The sequence below is a fragment of the Buteo buteo genome, chromosome 6, assembly GCF_964188355.1.
Source record: "Buteo buteo chromosome 6, bButBut1.hap1.1, whole genome shotgun sequence".
NCBI lineage: Eukaryota > Metazoa > Chordata > Aves > Accipitriformes > Accipitridae > Buteo > Buteo buteo.
Window position 1 is genome coordinate 54,461,706 of NC_134176.1, and position 22,447 is coordinate 54,484,152.

Genomic DNA, 22,447 nt, shown 5'->3' on the forward strand with positions numbered 1-22,447 from the left:
GGATCACGCATTTGGCTCTATTCAAATACAAGTTCCTCAAGTAAGTTCAACTCGCCAAGCAATTTAACAGTTAGTGATCACTTTATATCATTAAAATTACTATATCTTTAAAACTACAACTTTTAGAGATTTATTAGGAGCAATATATCTCCCCAAGAGCCAGCAAAGACAATGACCAAGAACCCCCTGCCATGCAGCCTTAAGGGAACCTTCCTTAGGGTTTGAAAGTTCCCTGTTTGCTGACAGTTTTGGGGGTTCATTAATCATAATTTTAATACAGTTAACATGAGTTACAACAAATATCTTTAGGAAAAATCCATCTGATTAAAAGACAGTATTCATCAGGAACAATTTCAAGTGAATCATCCTATAATTAACCTATGTCCTGATCTATTGTTTTGTACATACTAGCAAGGCATTCAATTATTCTCATTCCCTTTAGACTTGGGTTATTTCTACATTTGTTTAAAAACAAGAGGTAACAAAAAAATAAACCAAACCCCAAGACTGAAGTGCAAAAAAAATTAAATTAAGATTATCCTATGGTAACAGTTTCCACCAATTTCTGAAGTGTTTATTAGCCACCATTTAACATAAATCAAAGACAGACACACAAAAAAGTACTGAATTATCAGTGTAGTATGATTACATCATTAAAAAAAAAAAAGCAAAGCCAAAACAACTGCAGAATATATCTATTTTGTAGATGTAGCCTTGGCATTTATCCACATCCTATTCTTCTCTCCATGACAACTACAATTTCTTCTAATAAACAACAAAAAGTGGGCATGACTAACGCCCCCAGTCTATCATTTTATCCAAAATGATAATATTAGGTAAAAATTCATAACACCCAGATAATTTCATCAGAATTGGCTATACCAACTCTGTATTTCATATTAAAAAAAAAAAACACAAAAACCCTGTGACATAGTTCCTCACCTATTTAACTGCAGGAACTTGTGAAGCAGGAAACATATTCCAGACAAAACAGACTTCTTGTCTGGCTATTTCCTCTGATCTTGCCCTCTTAAACAACTAGTCAACACCTAGTTTTAGTTTAATGTAACAGTTTAAGACATTTAAAATGGTATAGATTATCAATTATACTTGAAATTTGATATGTGAGGCACTATAAAAATATTACTAATTTATAGCCAAATAATTTCTACAAGGTTACCATCTCTAATTCTGCCAAATTTACAGTCAATGTTTTAGATTTGGACTATTTAAGTTTAAAATTAAATGCATTCAAGATCAGAAGTTAATTGGTCCATTGGAAGAAAATATTTAAGCTAAAAAAAAATTTTTAAACACAAAACTTACTGTAATATGCAGAAAGAGATTCTATGGTGTTTCTGGGCATCTTTTGCAAAAAGCTGTTCTCCCCATGCTTCACTCACAAAAGAGATAGCCAATTAAGAAAAAAAAAGGCTAGAAACTAGACATTAAATCATAAAATGTAATAAGGTTATCAGAAGGTTATTAGACCACCCCTCTCCACTAAGATGAGATCACACATGCTCATGTGCCTTACTACTTTTTATGAAATTTCAAAGACAGCCATATGCTCTTCCCAGTCTATTGCAGTACTTCACAAGACACACTGCATTAAACTGCACCGGTAAAAATGTAAGCTTATTAGATTTTGTAGCGTTCCAAAAGACCTAGAACAGCAGCACCTACTCTCTGCATTAAATCAGCCTCGATTTTTTCAACCTCTCCTCATACGTCTTGGATCCAGTGTTCTGATCATCGGTACTATTGCCTTCTGGACTCTCCCATTTGGCAAGGTAATTTTGATTTGTTTGCATGTATTAAGTGCATGGCGCAAAACCAGACACAATGAGATTGTTGACTCCACTTCTAACCTAAGCTGAGCAGAGGGATTTACGCAGTGGTTTATGACAGTGCTTCCTTTTATTTATCCCGGTATGATGTTAAATTTTCAGAACTTTTTTTGTGCATGGTACTGTTGACTTAAGGTCAGCTCTTAACTCGCAATCTTCTTCTTCAGAACTCTCAGCCATTCCTTATTCTGTACTTGCCTATTTTATTTTCCTTTAATTTAAAAGCAGTATTTTAAACTTGCCCTTAATGGCTTGTATCCCATTTTTCCCAGATCATTCTAATTGGTTGGTTCATGTCAATTTCTAATCCAATCTTCCAAATTCTCTGCAGTCTCTCAGCCTTCTATCATTTTTCACTGCAGTAAACGTGGAAGTCAATGGGTACATTAGTAACCTCTTTTCTTGAGAGGTTTGAAAGACTGTTGTTTAGGCTGCTGCATCATAACTGACTTACATAGAACGCACTTTTAATAAGGAATATATTTCAGAGAGCCAGCCAAGCAATAAGCCATCTTTCAAACAAGAATCCAAGCTAAATGACTACCAGAATAAAACAGTGAATGGAAGCTGAATGGTAGAACAAGAAACAGACTTTGCTGATCCTCAGGTGAGAGGGGAAATAGTAAGCAAGAAAGACAGTAGATACTCCAGAAACACAGAGGGATGGTCCACCTTTGATCCTGATAAAAAGGGCAGGGCTAGATCAGCAACATACCCTTCTGAAAAGATACTTTCCTTTTCCATCAGGAATCATAGGTTGATCTATTTAGATATGTAGAAATAAAAAATATCTATCCAAGATTTCAGGTGCCCCTACAACAAACCTTACAACTCGAAGGATTTTTGCAGAGATTAGTTTATCTTCAAAAGTCTATCACAGATAAATCTAACTTACAGTATGTCTTAGAAAGGATAAGAAAGTGTTTAGAATGTAATAAAAAATGCCTAGTTGATCTTTCTTTTTTAATAAACTACAAAACCACAGTTCATAGATGGAATGGATTAGACCAAGCATGAAATATGATGGGGGGGGGGGGGGGGGGGAAGGGGAAGACTACCATAGGAATGTTTTTACATGCGAGAAACACCAAGAAAAAATATTAAATAGGCAGATGGATTAAATACAGTTTTTCCCAGCCAGACTCTGATAGCAGAAAATAGTTCCGAATGCAGTTTGTTATACAATCTGACAGGAAGCAGGAATGCAACACAATCCACAGATTGCATAAGCAAGTAATACAGGAACAATATCGCCTTCGCTCTATTACTTAGTTACTTGCCTCAATCTACCAGCACTAACTAGATCTTACCTAGATACTGAGCTCAAATCAGCTTTCCTCCACTGCTCAATCTCCCTTAGTAGTTGAGCCATGCATACAAAACCACTGGCTTAACTAGTGCTCCAGACACTGCAGTTTATAGACCTGCACAAATCCTCTTAATTATCCTCCCACACAAATTGGACAGAAAAGGCAAAAAGAGGTTTCGTGTAGTTCTAAACCACTGCACTTTGTCCTTGCCAAAGGAAGGACTGCATCTCTACAAAAGATGCAACCATTGCCACAGTGTACAGACAAATCAAGGTAGGGTGAACACAGTACAAAATGAAGTATAAAAACTAAGTATAAGCAAGCATATATGCACGCATCCAGGCTCACAGTTAAACCAAAAAAAATTTTTAATTTACAAAACTGTAAACTAACATACAGACAAATTGCTGTATTATGGAACACCATGTACAAGGGACCACCCAATTCTGATAAGAAGTGAGGTTTGGACAAGTCATGCAAATTCTTCATATGTACTCTTCATTCATTTCCAGGGCCTGGAGCATGCAGATATTCACATGGGGCTGGGCTGAGGCAGGGAAAGACTATTAGAGATTTTCTAGTCATCTGCTAAGATTTTTTCCCTCCGAGTCATTGCTTCTATTCAGTATCGACAGGTCACTCCTGCCAACAGCAATGGCTGGAAGGGATGTGGTGAGATTAGCCAGTTCTAGTCTAAAGCTCTCACAGAAGCCACACCTGTTCTTCTCTAAAGTCAAATCATCCATTTCCAGTCTAGCAACTTTTAACACAGCGTTACTACAAACTGCTGGACAGATCCACTGACTGGCTGCTGCCTAAAGGGACAGGTTATGCTCCCACACTCTTTGCTCCTGCCTCCAGAGTCTCATTTCTTCCTTTAACACTTTCTGAATGCTTATCTGAGCTGATCCAACCGACAAACCAAGAAACAAAACTAGCCACCTTTTTGCCGGGTTTGCAAGATAAATCAGTTAATCAGTTTCAGCAGAGGTCAGATATGGAGAAGAGCAGGGTTCAGGAAATGGAAACAACCCCTTCCAGCAATAGTAAGCAGTTACAACAGCCAAACGAGTTTCAAGAAACTCAACTTGAAACAGGATGCTTGGAAAGCTACCACCATATTCTTTGTCCTGGCCTGGCCATGAGGTCCTCAGAACATAATTTTAAATCCCACATTTTCTTTTTTCCTTTTTTTTTTTTAAACCATTCATTAAATTCTTAAGCTAACAAAGTACTTCAAGAGTTAAAACTGTATAAATAAATAATAAATTAAGAGTACTTCAGATGTCTTCAGCTTGACAACCATTACTGAAGTTGGGTGAACAGTGAAAGCATCTCATCTGCAACAAATTTGTTTGAGCTGTTAGTCTAATTTGTTCAATTGTGAAAGTTTCTTTAACTTTCACAACCTTCTTACCTTTACCATAATTAACAATACTGATCATAACAGTCTTTTCTACAGTTGCATCAAAAAAGAACAACATCACAACATGCTTGGTCTCCAGGTTCACACCTGAATTCACACTTCAGTGAAGTTCACTTCATTCTTTAATCAACTTCTCAAAAAGAAGAGAGTTACTATTCTTCTAAGATTTATCTTTTATGATACATTTATTTAAATTAGTATTATGGTACTTGCATAGACCTTCAAAAACATAAGAATCTGTAGTATTAAGTTTTCAATACTCATCACCATTTGAGAAAATCTAGCACTGGATCTAGGATATCCCAGAGCACACATTAAAGCCACAACAGCTTGCTTAGTTACAGTTCTCAGGGAAACTTCATGGAATAGGGCCTGTGCCCAACTTCTGTAGAAGTAGTGCTTGTCTCTGAGCAATACATGTAATATCTGCAATACAGATGAAAGCGCCCAAAAATACTGCCAAAGAAGAAGGGCTTTGTACAGAAGACAGAAGGTACTTAATGTATCTATCCAAGAACTTCTCTTTTTAGAGGTGAGAGGCAAAGAGGAGAAGGGAAAATAATGGGTGTAAGGAGAAAAGAAAGGTGAAACGAGTGTCTGATTGACCCAATTTTCTCAGTGATGTGACATAAAAGCAAAGGACCTGACCTCACTTTTGCAAAATTTGCTTCTTCCAGCTGACAAGGATTTATCAACAGAAGAGCAGTTTTCAGTTGCTGTTTAAGTAGCACAAGTCTTCATCTAGATTCTTTACACCTAGTTTTTGTCCCAGTGGAGGCAACATCACAGAGGAAGATAAGTACTTACCTACCAGCAATAATTACTTTTCAAATTAACACTTTTGGGGACTCTTCTTCCTCACTTTCATTTTGAAGCCTAGGTAATTCTCTGAAAGTAGAAGAGGAAAAGAAGATCATTAGTTTTTATCCTTTTTTCATCTTTATCCATGTTTTCATCCTTTCACTATTAAATGCAGCATTCAAGAGATGCATGCAAATGCTCTTATTAAAAATATTGCTCAGAATTTTATATGATTTGTGATCAGATTTCTTGTAGCAAAACACTTACAAAAACAGACATTTATACATATGAACAACCTCTATTTATACTGAAGTTGAAAAAAATAGAAACTGTCTGCTTCATTGCCAAAAAAACCAACAAAGGTTAAGTATAGACCCTCAAGTCATCTGTGAAAATGAATTAAGAAAACAAGGGGGAAAAAAGCAGTGGATTCATTCTTGGGATATACATAGCCAGGCTTTAGGAAAAAAAAAAAAAAACAAAACAAAAAAAACAAACAAAACAAGAACACTGAGAAAAATTGTAGGATCAAGATCCTAAAACCAGATGCGAAAAATTAAAATAGTAAACTCCTGAAACTGAAATAGTTGCCACATGGAAAAGAACAGGCTCTACCTTCAAAACAGATGTAAGCAAATTAACTTAGTTTGTACCACTTGTTTATTTATGGTTTTGTACATAACATAGCATACACAGTAGACCATATATGACATAGTAGATTGCTTTAAACAAATTCTTACTTTTGGATTATCAAGGCATGGAGTTACTACATCATTTTGTAACAGTGGTCTCACTAATTCTGAATGGCTGTATACTACTGAACTAAGTGTTGATTCTTGGCCATTTAACAGAAAAGCAATCAAAAGCTGCACATATCAGACTCTGAAACAGCAATAAATTGGATGTTGAAAAGCTAATTTGTGAACCTGACTTCAAGGAAAGGGATAAAACTGGGGAAGAAAAATAAATAGGAAATCAATTAAAGCAACAATAGTACCAGGAATAGGAGTGAAGAGAAAAATGATAAATGCTTCAGATAATTGTCTTTTACTGCAGTGAGAATTCTGCCAAATTAATCTTATTTTTGAAAGAAAATTAAGTGACTTTATATTTCGAAGAGAAGCTTCAGCAGCTGTACTGTTAAATGAACAAGGTGAACTAGCAACTCTAAGAATCTCAAAAGCAGCAACAGTGATAAAAATTAAAAAAACCCGAATTCTGTATTTTCTTTTTCATGTAATAAATTATTTAAAATAATCAGCACCTACAAGGTCAGAGCCCATGAACTTCCAAAAATGGAACGCCTGGGGGAAAGAGTGAGATAGCCTATTTCCACTTTCATTTGAGATTGATAGTTTGGGTATACTTAAGCTAAGGAGACACTAAATAAAAAGGATATAGCTTTTCCTGTGATAAAGGATCTCAGAAATCCAAACAAAAAAAATACAACACTGTTACCCCATGTATAAAAAGTAGCATCAGAGTTTTAGCTTTCCAGAAAAACTAAACTAGTTCTTTTATTGTACCTCTTATCAAATCAGTTACACTACCTGTTCCAAAAAAATAGAGGTGAAGCTATCAGCTGAAGGTAACTCAGGAAGCCAAGCAAAAGTGAATATGGAGCCCCCCTGTTCCAAGAGCTAGCCCTACAGTGAACCCATTAGAGCACAGTGTAGAATGATGGTTACTTTTAATTTTCTATGAAACATTACGCTATATCTTCTTACAAGTCCATATTTGCAACCCCAATAACAGGTAGAAGGTAGCATATTATGTGAGCCATATATATGGAAAAACAGATTTAGACAGATTGGCTCATAGTAAACATGAAGTGGAAATGTTTACATTTCATGTAATGAAAAAAAACTACTACTAAATTTAGAAGTTGATTTATCTGTGAGCCACAGAATTACAGGCAGTACCAAAAGGCCAGAGTCCTACAAGGCTAGGCAATTCACCATGCCCTACAAAAAGCTCTCCAGAATTTTAAAATGTGGTATCCTAAAATATATAAAAACACACACAGAACAACAAAAAGAAAGCATGAATATTTGGGTCTTTTTTTCCACACTAACGTACCACCAGAGTGAAGTAGCTATTTAACAGTTGTTGACAAAGTGGAGGGGAAAAAACCCCCAAAAGTTCCAATGTATTTTACACCTCTCCTCCAGGAAAATTTGTCCATAACATGAATAACTAAAAAAAAGTAAAATTACAAAAAAGTGAAACGTTAAGTTGGTTTAACATAAACCAGTCCAGTCTAGCCTGGTCAAGTCATCTGTAGCTCCACTTAGCAGATTCTACCTGTATGACAATGAAATTTTGATCTGAGTTCCAATTACTGTTTTGCAACCAACTATGCACTCAGTTTAGAATATATTCTTGTAGCCCAAAGTCTGCTCAGAGTAACTCACAAAAAAGTAACAAATGCTGTACTGAAATCAAGACGCAGGAGACCAGCATTTTTTTTTTTTTCCATCCATAAATCTATTACTAAGAGGAAAGAAATAAATCCCTTTGTTTTAAGATCATCACAACTAATGTAAAGTGACTGTCTATTCCATTATCTTTTTATGGAACTGTGGAAAAAAATAGTCAACCTACTCCAAGTCATTCAAAACTTTAAAACTACCCAAAAGCTTACAATTTTCCAGCCTAATATCACTAATATATCCCTGAAAACAGAATTCTATCTATAATATAAAAACTACAACTATTTAAAAAAATCTTTGCATTTGTTGTTCAACCACCTCAACAGTATTTACAAATATCACTAGATTAATTAAACAGTGGTGCCTTCCAGATAAATCTGCCCCTCTTGCAGAGATCTTTTTGGAGATAAAGGTCATGAAGTGACCTTGCAAATTGGAAATTTTAGATGTATGCCCAATTCTGACTCTGAATTGCTGGGAAAACGTGGACTATTTGCTACCTTTCATTTTTAGAAAAATTAATCTATTTATATTTTCCAGTCTTAAGATAAGAGAGAATGTGGTTTTCTAATGGAGAAACAGTTATTTAGCTATAACACTAAGATTTCTCTTATACCCATCAATCCTTTTATTTGATATCATTGTTAGTTGCTGATAATAAGCAAGTTTCCTTAAACAAATATGGAAAGAAAGAACATCCCAGTGGAAGAGAGGGAAAAATAATCTTTTTAATATATATATTAAAAAAATAGATATATATGTAAGATTTTCTATACATATTTTACATATCTATTATATATATGTATATTTTTTAATTTTTTTTAGTTTAAGATTCCTTACTGCTAAGAGCTAAAGAAAAGCTGGAATATACACAATCCATAATATGCAAGGACCAAAGCCAAATCACCTAGCTTCTACTGCACGCAGAAGAAAGGTTCTCGCAGTGAAGTGCACAGGATTCTTTCTGCAGTTCAATTTTGTAGAGAAGGTTCTCCTTCAAACAAGCTTTGACTACCACAGGTTTGAGAAAGACATACAATTCTTCAATGAAATTCTATTTTAATCAAACAAGATACAGATTTGGAAGCATTATTCTTCAAAATTCCTCAAAACAAGCCTAAAAGACAAAGATTTCCTTACACTTGTTTTTCCCTATCAGACAGAACTTTGCCACTTTGAGCTTGTTCTAAGAGTACACCATTTTTAATGGCACATGTAATAATTGGGAGCAAAATTCAGTATCATTAAGTGTTTATCCTTACCAGAAGGAAATATAAAACAGTTGCTATAAGGTATAAAGTCCCTTCATGATAGTGAAATTTTCACACATAATGTTTTCTCAAGGCATAAATCAAGAGCAGTCAACAAAACTGATATAGTACACAGACCAGTACATAATCCTCTGATCTCTTTCATGGACGTATGAAAGGGCCAAACTAAGAATTGAGTTTTTAAAAACATCCCAAATATAAACACATTTTTAACCTATTCACTTGCTAGGAGGTAGGTCACCCAAAATGTAATAAACCAATGTGACACTGTGCAGTTCTCAAGTTCTTTCCTGCTCCCCTCCTTCAAGACACATTGGCCCAACCACTTGACTAATTTTTCCCTTTTATTTAAAAATATGTGACCCTAGCTGGCACATCCCAATATTCCCAGAATACAGGTTACTGTTGTTCAGTGTCCCCAGCCCTACATTTTTCACTTTACAAAGTTTCATCTATGCTACAGTGACATTGCTAATACATTACACACTTGCATGCATAGTGCAAATTTGGGGAAAATTTGGGAAAACACTGCAATCACTGGACCTCTCTTAGCTCTCTCAAATCCAGGAAAACATATGTTATGTTTCTTTTCCCCAGAGTCCCACTTCTTCTCAGCCATGTGAAGTGCCATCTGTGCTTCTCAGCCTGGCAAGCTAAAAATCTGCTGTCATTCATATCGCCAGTGAGCAAATTAAAGGCAAAGACTGTCCTCTAATAAAATAACAAGACTTATGAATGGCAATCTAGATCACAGCTCCAAAGCGATGAGTGGCAATCATGGTTAGTTAAAGGGTCATAGGGAAGAAAAGGTGGCAAACAGTAGAACTATCTTCAGAGCTTCCCAGAGTAGCTGGAAATCTCAGAAAGTAAACAAAAATACGACTCAACTGACACAACTCATTTAGTGGGACACTGCATAAAGTTAGAAGGCATACCCAGCTCAGGAAGGACAGATATAGATGGTGGAGCAGGAAATCTTGTCTTGACTATCTAAGGTTGGTATACTTGGTCTGAGATCCAGAATGCAACAGAAGCTAAACACTCCACATAACATTAAAATGAGAAAGTTAGTGAGAAGGAAAGTGTAGATCTCCTATAAATTACCAAACAAGAAAATTTAAGTGGATGAGGGTTTGGAGGGACTGTTGAGAGAGATTGTTTGCTTCTCTTTGGTTCTTTTGGTTTGGGGTTTTTTTTCTAGACAGCAGAATCATTCAAAGCACAAGACTTAATGACTTACTGGACAGGCCTTTCAGGAAGCATATCATAGATATAACTGAGTTAACCTCTAGCTGGTAACTGGCTTGACTATTGGCTTTATGAAAGTTAACCTGAAAGGTTACATCAATATACTAACGTCTGAAACTTTCCCAGACACCACAATACAAATGAGCATGTTAGAACAAGCCCTGAAATACTTTTGATAAAGGCCAGCTGCACTCTTCCAACCTCTGGGAACAGTCTGAAGGTTATCACATGGCCAGGAAAACTTCCAAACGGTACTGCACATGCAGCTACCTGTTTTGAAGGCTAAGAGATTAACAGAAAGGACAAATCTCAATCCATGCCAGCTGTCCTCAATACCAGACAATTGGCCACTTTCTTAGTGTTGATGCAGCCAAAAGGGATTTGAAATCAAGCCAGCTTAAAGAAACAAAAACTAAGTGCAGATAAACTCTAGAAGAGTACACAAAACTAAGAAAAGGGGAAAGTAGTAACCATCTTCAGAAATTTAACCAAATGAATGAGGAAATTTGGAGGCAAGAAACTACACAGAGAAAACACTCTCTCCAGATACAGGTTACTGAAAAGAAAGACTGAAAAAAGCTGTCAGGAAAGCCCAATTAAGTAAGTTGTTAAGTGAGAATACAGACAACATGAAGAAGAAATAAAGCCTGAAAAGCTGACAAAACCAGTTCTCTTGAAATAAAGTCAAGAAACTCAGTAAGAAACAAACCTGTGTTTTAATTTGAGGAAGGAAATTGTTTATGCAGTACAGCCTCATGATTATTTGTTATGGGTTACAGTAATTAGTTCAAAAGAGAAAGCCTATCCTATCAAAAGACAAGGCTATGAATACAATGTTTGACAGTCCCAGCAAAAAAATGTAAGATCTAAATCAGCAAGCTTCACAGAAGGAAAAAGACAGTACCATGCATGTCACTGAAAAACAATACTGATGTTGAAAACACAACAAGAAGGAACATGGCTATAAGCCAAAAAAAAAAAAATAAAAATTTCTATTTCTTATTTATATAAAAAAAGCTAGAGGGCCTTGCCATTAATTATGAGGGATTATTTTCAACGGTGGGATTTAATTCAGTCTATCAAACTTCAGATATAAAGGAGATAAAGTTTTTTAAAAATTAAAAAATATACACCTTACTACTCACTACAAATACCAGCTACCCCTACAAATACCATTACTCAGTCTTTTAGAGTCAGAGCAATTTATATTGAAAGAGAAGTGAACACACAAGAGAAATACCAACACCAATAGAATTCCTAAGAAACCTTTATGTATGGATGGAAACAATCCATGTAGTAGCAGATTAAAAGAAACAAACAGCAACTTCTATTGTGCCTCAGATGCCTACCCTGTTCTTTCCTCTCTTTTTTTTCTTCCTTCTTAAAATGGTAAGTTCTTCAAACCTGCCCACATTGAGAACACAGTTTGATACTGCTATGGAAATTATAATAGGAATTCATACATAATTTCATTTTTCATTTTAAGTTTTTCAAACAAGAACCAAATAAAAATCATAGCATTTTATTCCAAAGTCTATTGTCAAACAGCTTGAGTCACTCTGCTTCTATTAACTGATTGGTCAAAGAGCAGTAAGGTGACATTAAAAAGACTGTGGTCAACTTCACTGCTGTGATCCAGAACCATACCAGCAGCTGTGCAGATTTCAAAGATTATATCAATTTCATACTGCTGCCATTGCTGCTCCGCGGGAAGGCTATGAACAGATGCAAGCAGCATTCAGCATCCAGGAAGCTGAGAAAAAAGGAAGACACAACACTGCTTCCCTTGAGGCGAGACAGCGCTGCAGCTTCATGTTTATCAGACACAGGCTAATCAAAGGCAGATCTTCAAACAAAGGTCAAGATGACTATCAAAGCTGAGATTCTAGCAATTAGTATCAAAGAAGTGGTCAGGGATTTTCAATAAGAAAAATCTGAAACACCTTTTTAAAATTTGTCTGTTAGGTGGCTGATGGTGCCTGATAATGAAGGAAGCTGAAAATTTGTATTGAATATAATTCCATCAGCATGAATATTCCACAAAGAAATATGCAATTTATATATTTCAGTACACCAGAAAATGCCTTTGAAACTATTGCTTGATACTACACACCGAGCTTTGTAAAGCCTAAATGTTAGGGGAAAAACATGTACTAATACTATGGTCCATTTCATTTCAGAGAGGTTTCAGGTCTTTTAAGTTGCTCATATTTGAATATTTTTTTGACACATCTTTTCCTTGAGTGTGCTTCACCACAAACAGACTAAAATAGTGTGATATTAAGAGACTATTGCTAAATGTATGCACAAAGGTTCCTTCTGAAATGGTTCTGTTATTTTCCTATCTCCCACTTTTACTGTCCATTAGGCAATCCTGCATTCCTCTTATTCCTCTGATGATTAATTTATGAAGGAAATTTTTAGAAAATTATATGTCTTCCCTACTTAGGGATAAAAAGCAAATATTTTTAAAGTTACTTGTTGAGTTTAATTAAGATGAATTTCATCTTTTTATGTCTTTCAATCTATAATGTATGAAAGAAAGCAAACAGACTCACTGCAGTGAATTTACTGTGGGTTAAAGACTCCACAACAGAGTTCTTCATTCATTCCCAAAACATGTATATATTGGTAGTAATTCAGGCTTCCCTACACCATTCTATAACTGTGGTATAAAGTACCCTATGTGACCAGTATTAGATATAATCTGGTGTAATTATATAGTTCTGTATATATGTATATCTATGTATGTATAATATGGATATGTACAATCTATACTGTATCTATAAGCTAGTTTTCATAGAGCAAAGAACTTCATAAATTATACCAAGTATCACTTCCATTTTCCTTCGTAACAACAGCTTCACTTAGATCACCCTTTCCCACAGCAGTCAAGAGGTGCTGATGGACACCATGCAAAGACAACAAGGCGGTACTCAAAAACCAAGAGGTACAGAACTGTGAATTTGGGTTTTCTGCTAAATCCTGATCCCAGCAAGAGGACAGTAGGAAAGGAAAAGGCAGTATATGGAAGAACTCTGGAAAGATGAAAGAAAAAAACATTGAGACAATGTTAAAAAACATTGAGATGTAACCTTAAGCCTGATGCAAAAGCACATTTTGCAGTAGCTTTCACTATACACATAGTTTTACAGAGATACAGTTTGACATCAGTGCTGTCCATCATTGAACTCATTAGAGAGCCTACTGGATAAAGAAAGACAAACTTGTCACTTCATACCTCTCCATCAGAAAATAGAAAGTCTCAAGCTAAAAAAGAACAAGATAGAAGAGAACTGAGACACAAAATGTTTTGTTGAGGCTCAAACTGCATCCCCAAGAACTGATGACTCTTCCTTCATCTTTTCTCCACACACTACATATGCTGACCAAGTAACTGTCACTAATTACACATACATAATAAGTACAGCTTAGGGAAGACAGGCCCCCGCAATAGTATAAATGCCACAAGAAATCACAGTTCGAAGGACAATATTCCATTTTGGTTTACCACATTCCAGCAGAAATGTTTCACACTGATATATGTGCTACTAATACACCACAGAAAGTATTTACACTGATTATTCTTAAATACTGTCACACTGTATTTGGGGTGTTTTTTAATGCTAGTACATACTAACTGTGCACACCTAGGACTATCCACCTTCAAAATAATAGTAAGTCTTCACACAGCACATCCAAACACAGCTGAAGAATTCTCAGATGAGAATCCACAGTTCATAACACTTTTTTCTCAATAATCACATTTGACCTAACATATAAATAAAAAATGTCATAATCTAAGGGCTCTGAGCTCTAGATACATTTCAACACCAAGTGATGGCAGTCAATAAACACCACATTGATGCAACATTTTCAAGCAACAACCAAGAAAAGAACTGTCCAAAGGAGCATTCCATATGCTTCCATTCCAAAGCACTTATGATTTCAAAAAGCACAGTTAAAGCTATCACCTCTTTTGATAAGATACGTCTAAGCCAGATAACGAAATAATCAATCTTGTAGTTGCATCTGCCAGGGAAGGTAAGAAGTTTAAGCAACAACAATACTACACATTTCTAAGAGACTTCAGGAGAAAAGCCACTATCAAAGGTTATCAATCTAAAGATTTCCTGTTTATGACTTTGAGAAGCACTTGAATAACAGAAATGGCACAGAGAAACATTAAGTACACAAGCAGTTCTTTGCTGTCCTAGAAGTCAGATCAATGGAAACCCCCTCAAAATAAATGAAAAACTGTACTGGCTAAGTATGTTTGAGTTGCAGGTGCCACTGAATTACACCCAATATTTACTAACTTCTCAGCAGGAAACAATAATCTTCATGAACTCCCAGGATGCACCTTTGCTGTCTAACACAGTGTGAGGATATTGCAACACTTCACATCAGTATCATGAGAAAATATATTTAAATAAACCTTTAAAGACTGTGAAAAAGTGTTTCTGTGTTACATTAGCTATATAAATATTAAGAAAGCCAGAGGAAGGCTGTTCAGAATCTGTATGGACTTTTCAGATAGCACTCTGAAATTAACAAGATAAAATTCTGCTTACTATATTTTACATTTATTTTCAAAAATAATGATACCTTGGTTAACATTTCTGATGGGACACTAAACCATATCCCCACCTACTAGCTTAGATTTTTAGAAACATAAAAAAGTGGTCATATAAATCTATAAAAACAAAAAGCCATCAAGATTAATCATTTATTTTCCTAAACAATCTGTAGCAAAACACATTCAAAATATCATACAGATGCCTTAACCAACATGGCATGACTTGACAACACTTGAAAATCATTACTACATTGTATCATAGCCAATTTTATGCTTGTCTTCTAAAATACATAATTCTTTCACAAATTCCTACTTTAAGGAGAGGGTGCTCTACCTGAGAAAGCAGGATGTTATTCAACCAAGAGCAAACCTGCAATCTGCCAGGTCAAAGTACTACAGAAGGGATCCCCAAAGTTAAGAAACCAGTAAATTTTACATTATATTAAAGGACCTATAAAGGACCTATCAAAGATCGAGGGGGGATAAAAAAAATACACATCACATCAACAAAAGCTGCAGATAAAAAGGATTTATACTTAATCTTTTCCAAATCACAACTGATGTCATCTTGACATAAAAAGTTCGATAAAAGGGTATCTTAATGACAGGTGAAACTCAATATTTTGAGTTGCCTAAATTGCTATCCAGAAAGAATAGCATCCTTAAGTACTCAGTGCAAGTTAATTTCAACAATTCAGCATAAACCCTCAGGCACTTAACCTGAGAATTCAGTTAAAACTTCCTCAAAAAATAAACAGCTTTCTCAAGTAAAAATACAGAAAACACTGCAATTATGTCTTCAGGTAAATTAATGAGACACCCTCATTAAAAAAATTAATTTCAATCATTTTACTTACCTGAACAAGTTGACATCATCCCAGTAGAAATACTGTACTGCTACGTACCAGTTCCCTACTTTTTGCAAAGCTGTCACTAGCACTTGAACAATTCACTTGGCTATAGCCAATAGGTCTAACCTAGCATAAAAATTCCTTTACAGTTATTACAATTGATGACAAAAGCATGGGAAAGTTAAGTCCTATTACGTGTTAACGTATTTATCAAACGTTATTTCAACAAGAGCTAACCATAATTGCAAAAATTGCCAACCAATAATCAGAATTCTGTTATACATTCAGACCTTGAGCAATTACATGTCTCAGACATTTCAACTAATAGTTTTGTGCTCCCTCTGTCTTCATAACTAATTTAACCCTTTGTCAGATCTACTGCTTTCCTGCATTTGACATAAGGTGAAGAACATTATACATCCTCAGACTCTTCCTGTAAATTAAAAAAGGGAGACTATGACAAAGACAGGACAATGAAAAGAAGTTGATGTATATCAGACCATTCAATTAAATGTAGAATTATTCCTAGTACTTATGCAATAAATAACAAAATGCTTGTAGAAAGTATAACTCAGACCCAGGAAGCCATTTTACAATTAAGACCCACACACAGCCTAAACTCTAGTGACCTGCATGCTCATGAGATGAGTAGTCTCAATATTGGTTTTGGCACAACTCTCTCTTTTCAGAATCCAGTCTCAACTACAGGCAAGTGTTCAATGCCAAAAGAAGAACATCCTCCCTTGAGAAAACAAACATCAAACCACAACACTGCAATGAAACACAGAACGGGTGAGGTTGTAAGGGACCTCTGGAGGTCATCTTGTCCAACCCCCTGCTCAAGCAGGGCCACCTAGAGCCAGTCGACCAGGAACATGTCCAGATAGCTTTTGAGTGTCTCCAAAGATGGTGACTCTACAACCTGTCTGGACAACCTGTGCTAGTGCTCATTCACCCTCACAGTAAAAAAAGCATTTCCATATGTTCAGACAGACCCGCCTGTGTTTCAGTTTGTGCCCATTGCCTCTTGTCCTGTCACTGGGGCCTACTGAAAAGAGCCTGGCTCTGCCCTCTTCATACCCTCCTGTATTGATCCTGATCAAGAGACAGTTGAACATTTAGGAGTTAGTGATCCACATAACAGTTAACCTGAGTGGACACTGGCTGCAAGTTAAACTCAGCCAGCTAATTGTAACAGAAGAGCCTGCAAGCAGTTCCCCCTTGGTACCAGTGATTATGCCACCTGCATGGTCTTGCCTTTATCTAGAAGTGCAGCAAGAATTTCTCACAAGAACATCCTTCAAGAATAGAGTTGTTTTCTTGTGAGTGAATTACATCATAGCTCAAATGACCAGAAGGAAGAGCTTCTCTCCACAGACAGAATCTGCTCTGCACAGTGCACCAAGGGAAAATCCATCCAGGCTCCACATGGTGCTGCATAAATGTGGGGTGCCCAGCACCTGGAGAGATGTAAGATTTACTAGCTATCTATATTTCTCTTCTTTGTCTGTCTTATTAAAGCAGTAATCTTATTAAGCTGTTTGTTGCCAGGCCTTTCTTACTGAGATCCAGAAAGTACGCTGCACTGTCTATCTCTTACCCCACCCTGACTCCGGTACCCTCCTTGAGGTATTTATATGCATTGATCAGATTCCCCTGAGCTTTCTCTTTTCCAGGCTAAACAGTCCCCAGTCCTCAGTCTTTCCTCATAGGAGAGATGCTCCAGCTCCTTCATCGCCTTTGTGGCTCTTTGCTGGACTCCCTCCCATATGTTCATGTCTGTCTTGCACAAAAGAGCCCAGAACTGGATACAGTACTCCAGGCGTAGCCACACTGGTGCTGAGCAGATGGGAAGAATCACCTCCCTCAGACTGCTGGCAACACTCCTCCCAGTGCAGCCCAGGATACTGCTAGCTTTTTTAGTTGCAAGGGCACATTGATGGCTCATGTTCAACTTGGTGTCCACGAGAACCCCCAGGTCCTTTTCTGCAAAGCTGCTTTCCAGCCAGTCCATGCCCACCAATTGGGGATGTTCCTCCCCAAGTGCAGGACTTGGCATTTCCCCTTGCTGAACTTCATGAGGTTCCTGTCAGCCCATTTCTCCAGCCTCTTGAGGTCTCTGAATAGCAGCATAACCCTCTAGCATATTAGCCACTCCTCCCAGTTTTGTGTCATCAGCAAATTTGCTGAGGGTACACTCTATCCCCATCATCCAACTCATTAATGAAGATGTTAAACAGGACTGGACCCAGTATTGACCCCTGGGGTACACCGCTAGTTACTGGCCTCCAACTAAACTTCATGCCACTGATCGCCACCCTCTGGGCTCAGCCATCAAGCCAGTTTTCAGCCATCTCACTATCTGCTCATCCAGCCCATACTTCATCAGTTTGTCTACAATGATTTTACAGGAGACAGTGTCAAAAGACTTAATGAAGTCTAGGTAGACAATATCCACTGCTCTCCCTTTGTCCACCAAGCCAGTCATTTCATCATAGAAGCTCATCAGGTTGGTCAAGCATGACTTCCCCTTGGTGAATCCATGCTGACCACTCCTGATTACTTTCTTGTCCTTCACGTGCCTAGAAATGGTTTCCAGGATTGGTTGTTCTATCACCTTCCCTGGGATGAAGGTGAGCTGACCAGCCTGTAGTTCCCTGTGTCCTCCTTCTTGCCCTTCTTGAAGACAGGAGTGACATCTGCTTTCCTCTAGTCCTTAGGCACTTCTCCCAATTGCCATGATCATTTGAAGATTATTGAGAGTGGCTCACAATGGTCGACTCTGCATATACTGTCTAGATACAGCCAAGAAAATAACTTGCATAAGGAAAGAAAGATGGCAGGTTGCCAAACCACAAAAAATGCCTTTATAAAAGGGCAGTGGATTCAGGTATCCCCATAACACGGAGCATTTTCTGGGAAAAATGGCATGAGTGTTCCCTGCTTAAATATCAGAATTGTAGAGTGAGAGAGCACAGACAAACCCTCAAAGTAAGACCAATGAGAAAAACTACCACAGGAAAAAAAAAAAAGAAAAAAAAATTGTTTGTTTCAGCAGAGAATCAACTGTAAATGAACAGACCAACACTGGAGACATGCATCCGGCTAACTAATCCACTTAGGCAAGCATACAAGTCTGACAGTTCCCTTTCTATACTTGTGAAGGATGAGCAAGCCCACCCTAAACAGTCATAGCATTCAAATAGTGAACCTGAGATTGATACAGTTGAAATAGATGTACTCACAATCTACATAAGAAAATGTGCCATGAAAGGCAGAGTCCTGGAAGTCCTAACTGATAGTATAGTTGGCCACAAAATTGTAACTGTCTCTGCAAAGCAGGAACAGCAGGATCTTATCTCCTGTAGGACTTCAGGAAACAGTGGACTTGGAAGTAAGCAAAAATCAATGTTCTGTAAAATGGTATCTCGAATTCATTCTGTGGAGAATCTAGGATCAAAACGTCTCTGGCTGAGAGATACCAGCTTATCCTGTTACATCTCAAGACATGGTTTTATGACCTTACTGTCAGATTTCCATACTCAGGATATTTCTTATTCTTGGCCCAATAGCTTGAAGCAACCAGGGGTATACCAGAGATGGGTCTTCACCATGCCTGAGGATAAAACTGCAAGCAAGTGATTTTGTGCACACACATAGAGAGGTCTGAAGAGCAATCAACTGAGTAGAGACAAAGTTCTCTCAGCACTTTTGTAGACACAGAATCTGCAGAGTTATTATCTATCATTACCTATGCATGACACTGCAATATGTTGCACAGGAAAAGGAAACAAGCATTTTAAATTATGCTGAACTCTCTGTATCTTACATGTATGTCTAGCCCCTCGAGAGATCAACATTTCTTTGCTCTAGGTTATACTGAATCCCTCATCCTGCAAAAGCACTATCCATTGTAATCAAGTGGAGGATAAAAGAGCTTTCTCACATGCATTCCAAGGGTCCTGCTGTCACTGAAGGAAAAAAATTACATCAGAAGAAGCCATCAACAACCTGCCAAGGGACAGCATCTCCTGCTCCCTAGGAAGTACACAAAGCACACTCACATCTGCAGAGTTTGAAGATGTTGTCATAGGGTGTAATGTAAGCTGACATACTACCCAAATTGTCATCCATCTTTACAGCATGGTAGGGCAAACTTAAGAGTATTGATACCTAGTCCAGCACCACCTCACTGAAGTTAAAAGACAACAAAAGTTGCAGAGAGAATGTCTAGCAGTTCAACCCAAAATCCAGAGTGTTAAATAGGCATCTGCAATGAAGAACAACTCAAGGAGAACATCTTTCAATGCCATTGTGTCCTAAACAGTGGGCCACATCACGAAAAAGGTGTAATTCATACCGTCCCAACTGCTATAACTTGGAAACACCCCAAGCAATGGACAGATCAAAAAGTAAGACGTTATACTGTTTAAAAAAAAAATAATTTAACAAACCCAACAGAACTGTGAAACAGAGACTTATTTAATGAACAGAAATGTGAAGACATATATCCAGAAGATTATAATCTATAAGCAAGTCTCCCCAAACCTTTGAAAAAGCTAAAAAACCCAGAGCACAGAAAAAAGAAGTGCAGAGACTATCTAAGCATACCAAAGCATGGCTCAATATCACAAAGGTGTCTCAGTGAAACAAAACCATTAAGTAGGGGAAACAATTAATATATTTTTAATTTATTTTTTTTTCTGTGAATTCAAACCTTGCCCTAAATAAGGAACAAATGCTTGCCTAGACGGCTGAAACTAAAGACATAATGTGTCCTGCCATGATGGTCTTATACAACTATCCTGGTTTTGGCTGGGACAGAGTTAATTTTCTTCTTAGTAGCTGGTACAGTGTGTTTTGGATTTAGTGTGAGAATAACATTGATAACACACTGATGTTTCAGTTGTCACTAAGTAGCATTTATCCAAAGTTAAGGATTTTTTAGTTTCCCATGCTCTGCCAGCAAGCAGGTATACAACAAGCTGGGAGGGAGCATGGCCAGGACAGCTGACCCAAACTAGCCAAAGGAGTATTCCATACCATAGAACATCATGCTCAGTCCATACTGGAGTGAGAGAAAAACAGGAAAGAGAGAGAGAAGAGACGCCATCAATCCACTACATACACCGCAACAGCAAAAACTGTTCAGTCTCAAGTATGCAATCATCTAATGTGCGAATATCCATACTGATTGTCAAACAGAGGAAGTTCTTTTGCAAAGACCCAAAAAGATACAAGATGTCAGCTAAGTACAGCATATCAGAAACCTGTATACATGTTTCAGGTATATTACATATTTTACCATCATAAATAGAGGCACGGAGCTAAAGACATAGGTTGCAGGCAATCCGAAAGCTCACATTTTGAAATGAGTCACTTGGTCAACAGAAATCTCCTTATAGGCAAAGAGCTTAAAGAAAAAATTTATGTAATTGAATACACTAATAATTTAAAGAATTCATTTTAAAAAAAAAGTTTTACGAACCATTCAATAAACAGCATGTCAGATAAATACTTGTGTTAATATTTATTACATACATGCACATAAACACCTCAAAAAAATAATTTTAAAAAACTCCAAAAAGCTTGACAAATGTATTTGTACCCATACAAATCAGACTTACCATAAAAAATTATTATGACACTGTGCAAGTTCTAACTAAACTATGGGGAAGTTCAACATAAGTAATTTAATAAACTAAAGATGACCATTGGAAGGTTGTTGAAACAGAATTCTTACTGTTCTTTTACAAAACCTTTTGTATGAGCAAAACCTTGAAGAAAAGAGTTTAACACACAGCAAGTCAGAATTAACTTCCGTAAGATATTCACAGCAATGTTCCACAAGCTTCTATAAACAGTCTTTACCTTGCAGAATTAATAATGTCATAGTGATATTCATTGCTATTAACTGTCTCACAAAAGAAACTCTCTAATATTACAGAAAATTATTCACCTTACCACTATAAGGTTATGAACCAAACACATAATGAAAGCAGACTCCTAAAAAGCATTCACATTCAGAATTAATATTGCTACCATAAAGCAACTGTAGCAGCACAAACTTCACCAAATTCTAGAATGACCAATACCTGAAGTGTTTCATTTTATTTTGAATGCATTATACCTGAAAATAAATTATGTAAGTTGTGCTTTATTAATATCTAATATTTGAAGGAATTCAGTAAAATGGTTGATTTACTGGAAACTATGCTTTGCTACAGAAATCACCATTTGTCTTGGGGAGGATCCCTAAAGACCACAGGCTAGCAAATACAAATAAAGGAGCAAAAACCTCAGAAAAGGGTCATTCAAAGATTTCCTCATATAGCATCTCATACTTCAGTAACAAAAATAATAAAAAAAAAAAAAAAGAAAAGATTAAAAAAAAAATCACCAGCCTGTCATTTTACAGTAGCTCTTTGCTACAGGCAACTCTTCCGATTTGAAGACCTGTAGCCAAAAGTCTTTCAAAACAGTTACTGGCGTCCTCGTATCTTAGGACTGCTTCTCCTCTTTTGTTTGTTCCCCATTCCCACTCTGAAAATGTGGAGGGGGAGGGAGGGAGGGAGGGAGAGGAGAAAACAACAGGAAGAAGCAATAATCATGTGAGGGAGCTAGTATATCATATATTTGGGAGGGGGGAAAAAAAATAATCAGAATTGATTGCAACTGA

The 22,447-nt window shown here is 36.8% G+C and overlaps 1 protein-coding gene across 6 annotated transcripts in view; it reads right to left on the reverse strand.

Annotated features, from left to right (window-relative positions):
* FUT8 (fucosyltransferase 8) overlaps positions 1–22,447 on the reverse strand; it is a 135,844-nt gene that overhangs the window by 105,961 nt on the left and 7,436 nt on the right. For 4 of the 6 annotated variants that reach the window (XM_075030988.1, XM_075030987.1, XM_075030984.1 and 1 more), the window contains exon 2: positions 5,394–5,474. The gene's annotated coding sequence lies outside the window, so the exon portion shown is untranslated. The remainder of the gene's footprint in view (positions 1–5,393; positions 5,475–22,447) is intronic. The other 2 variants (XM_075030986.1, XM_075030985.1) reach the window with 1 other exon arrangement.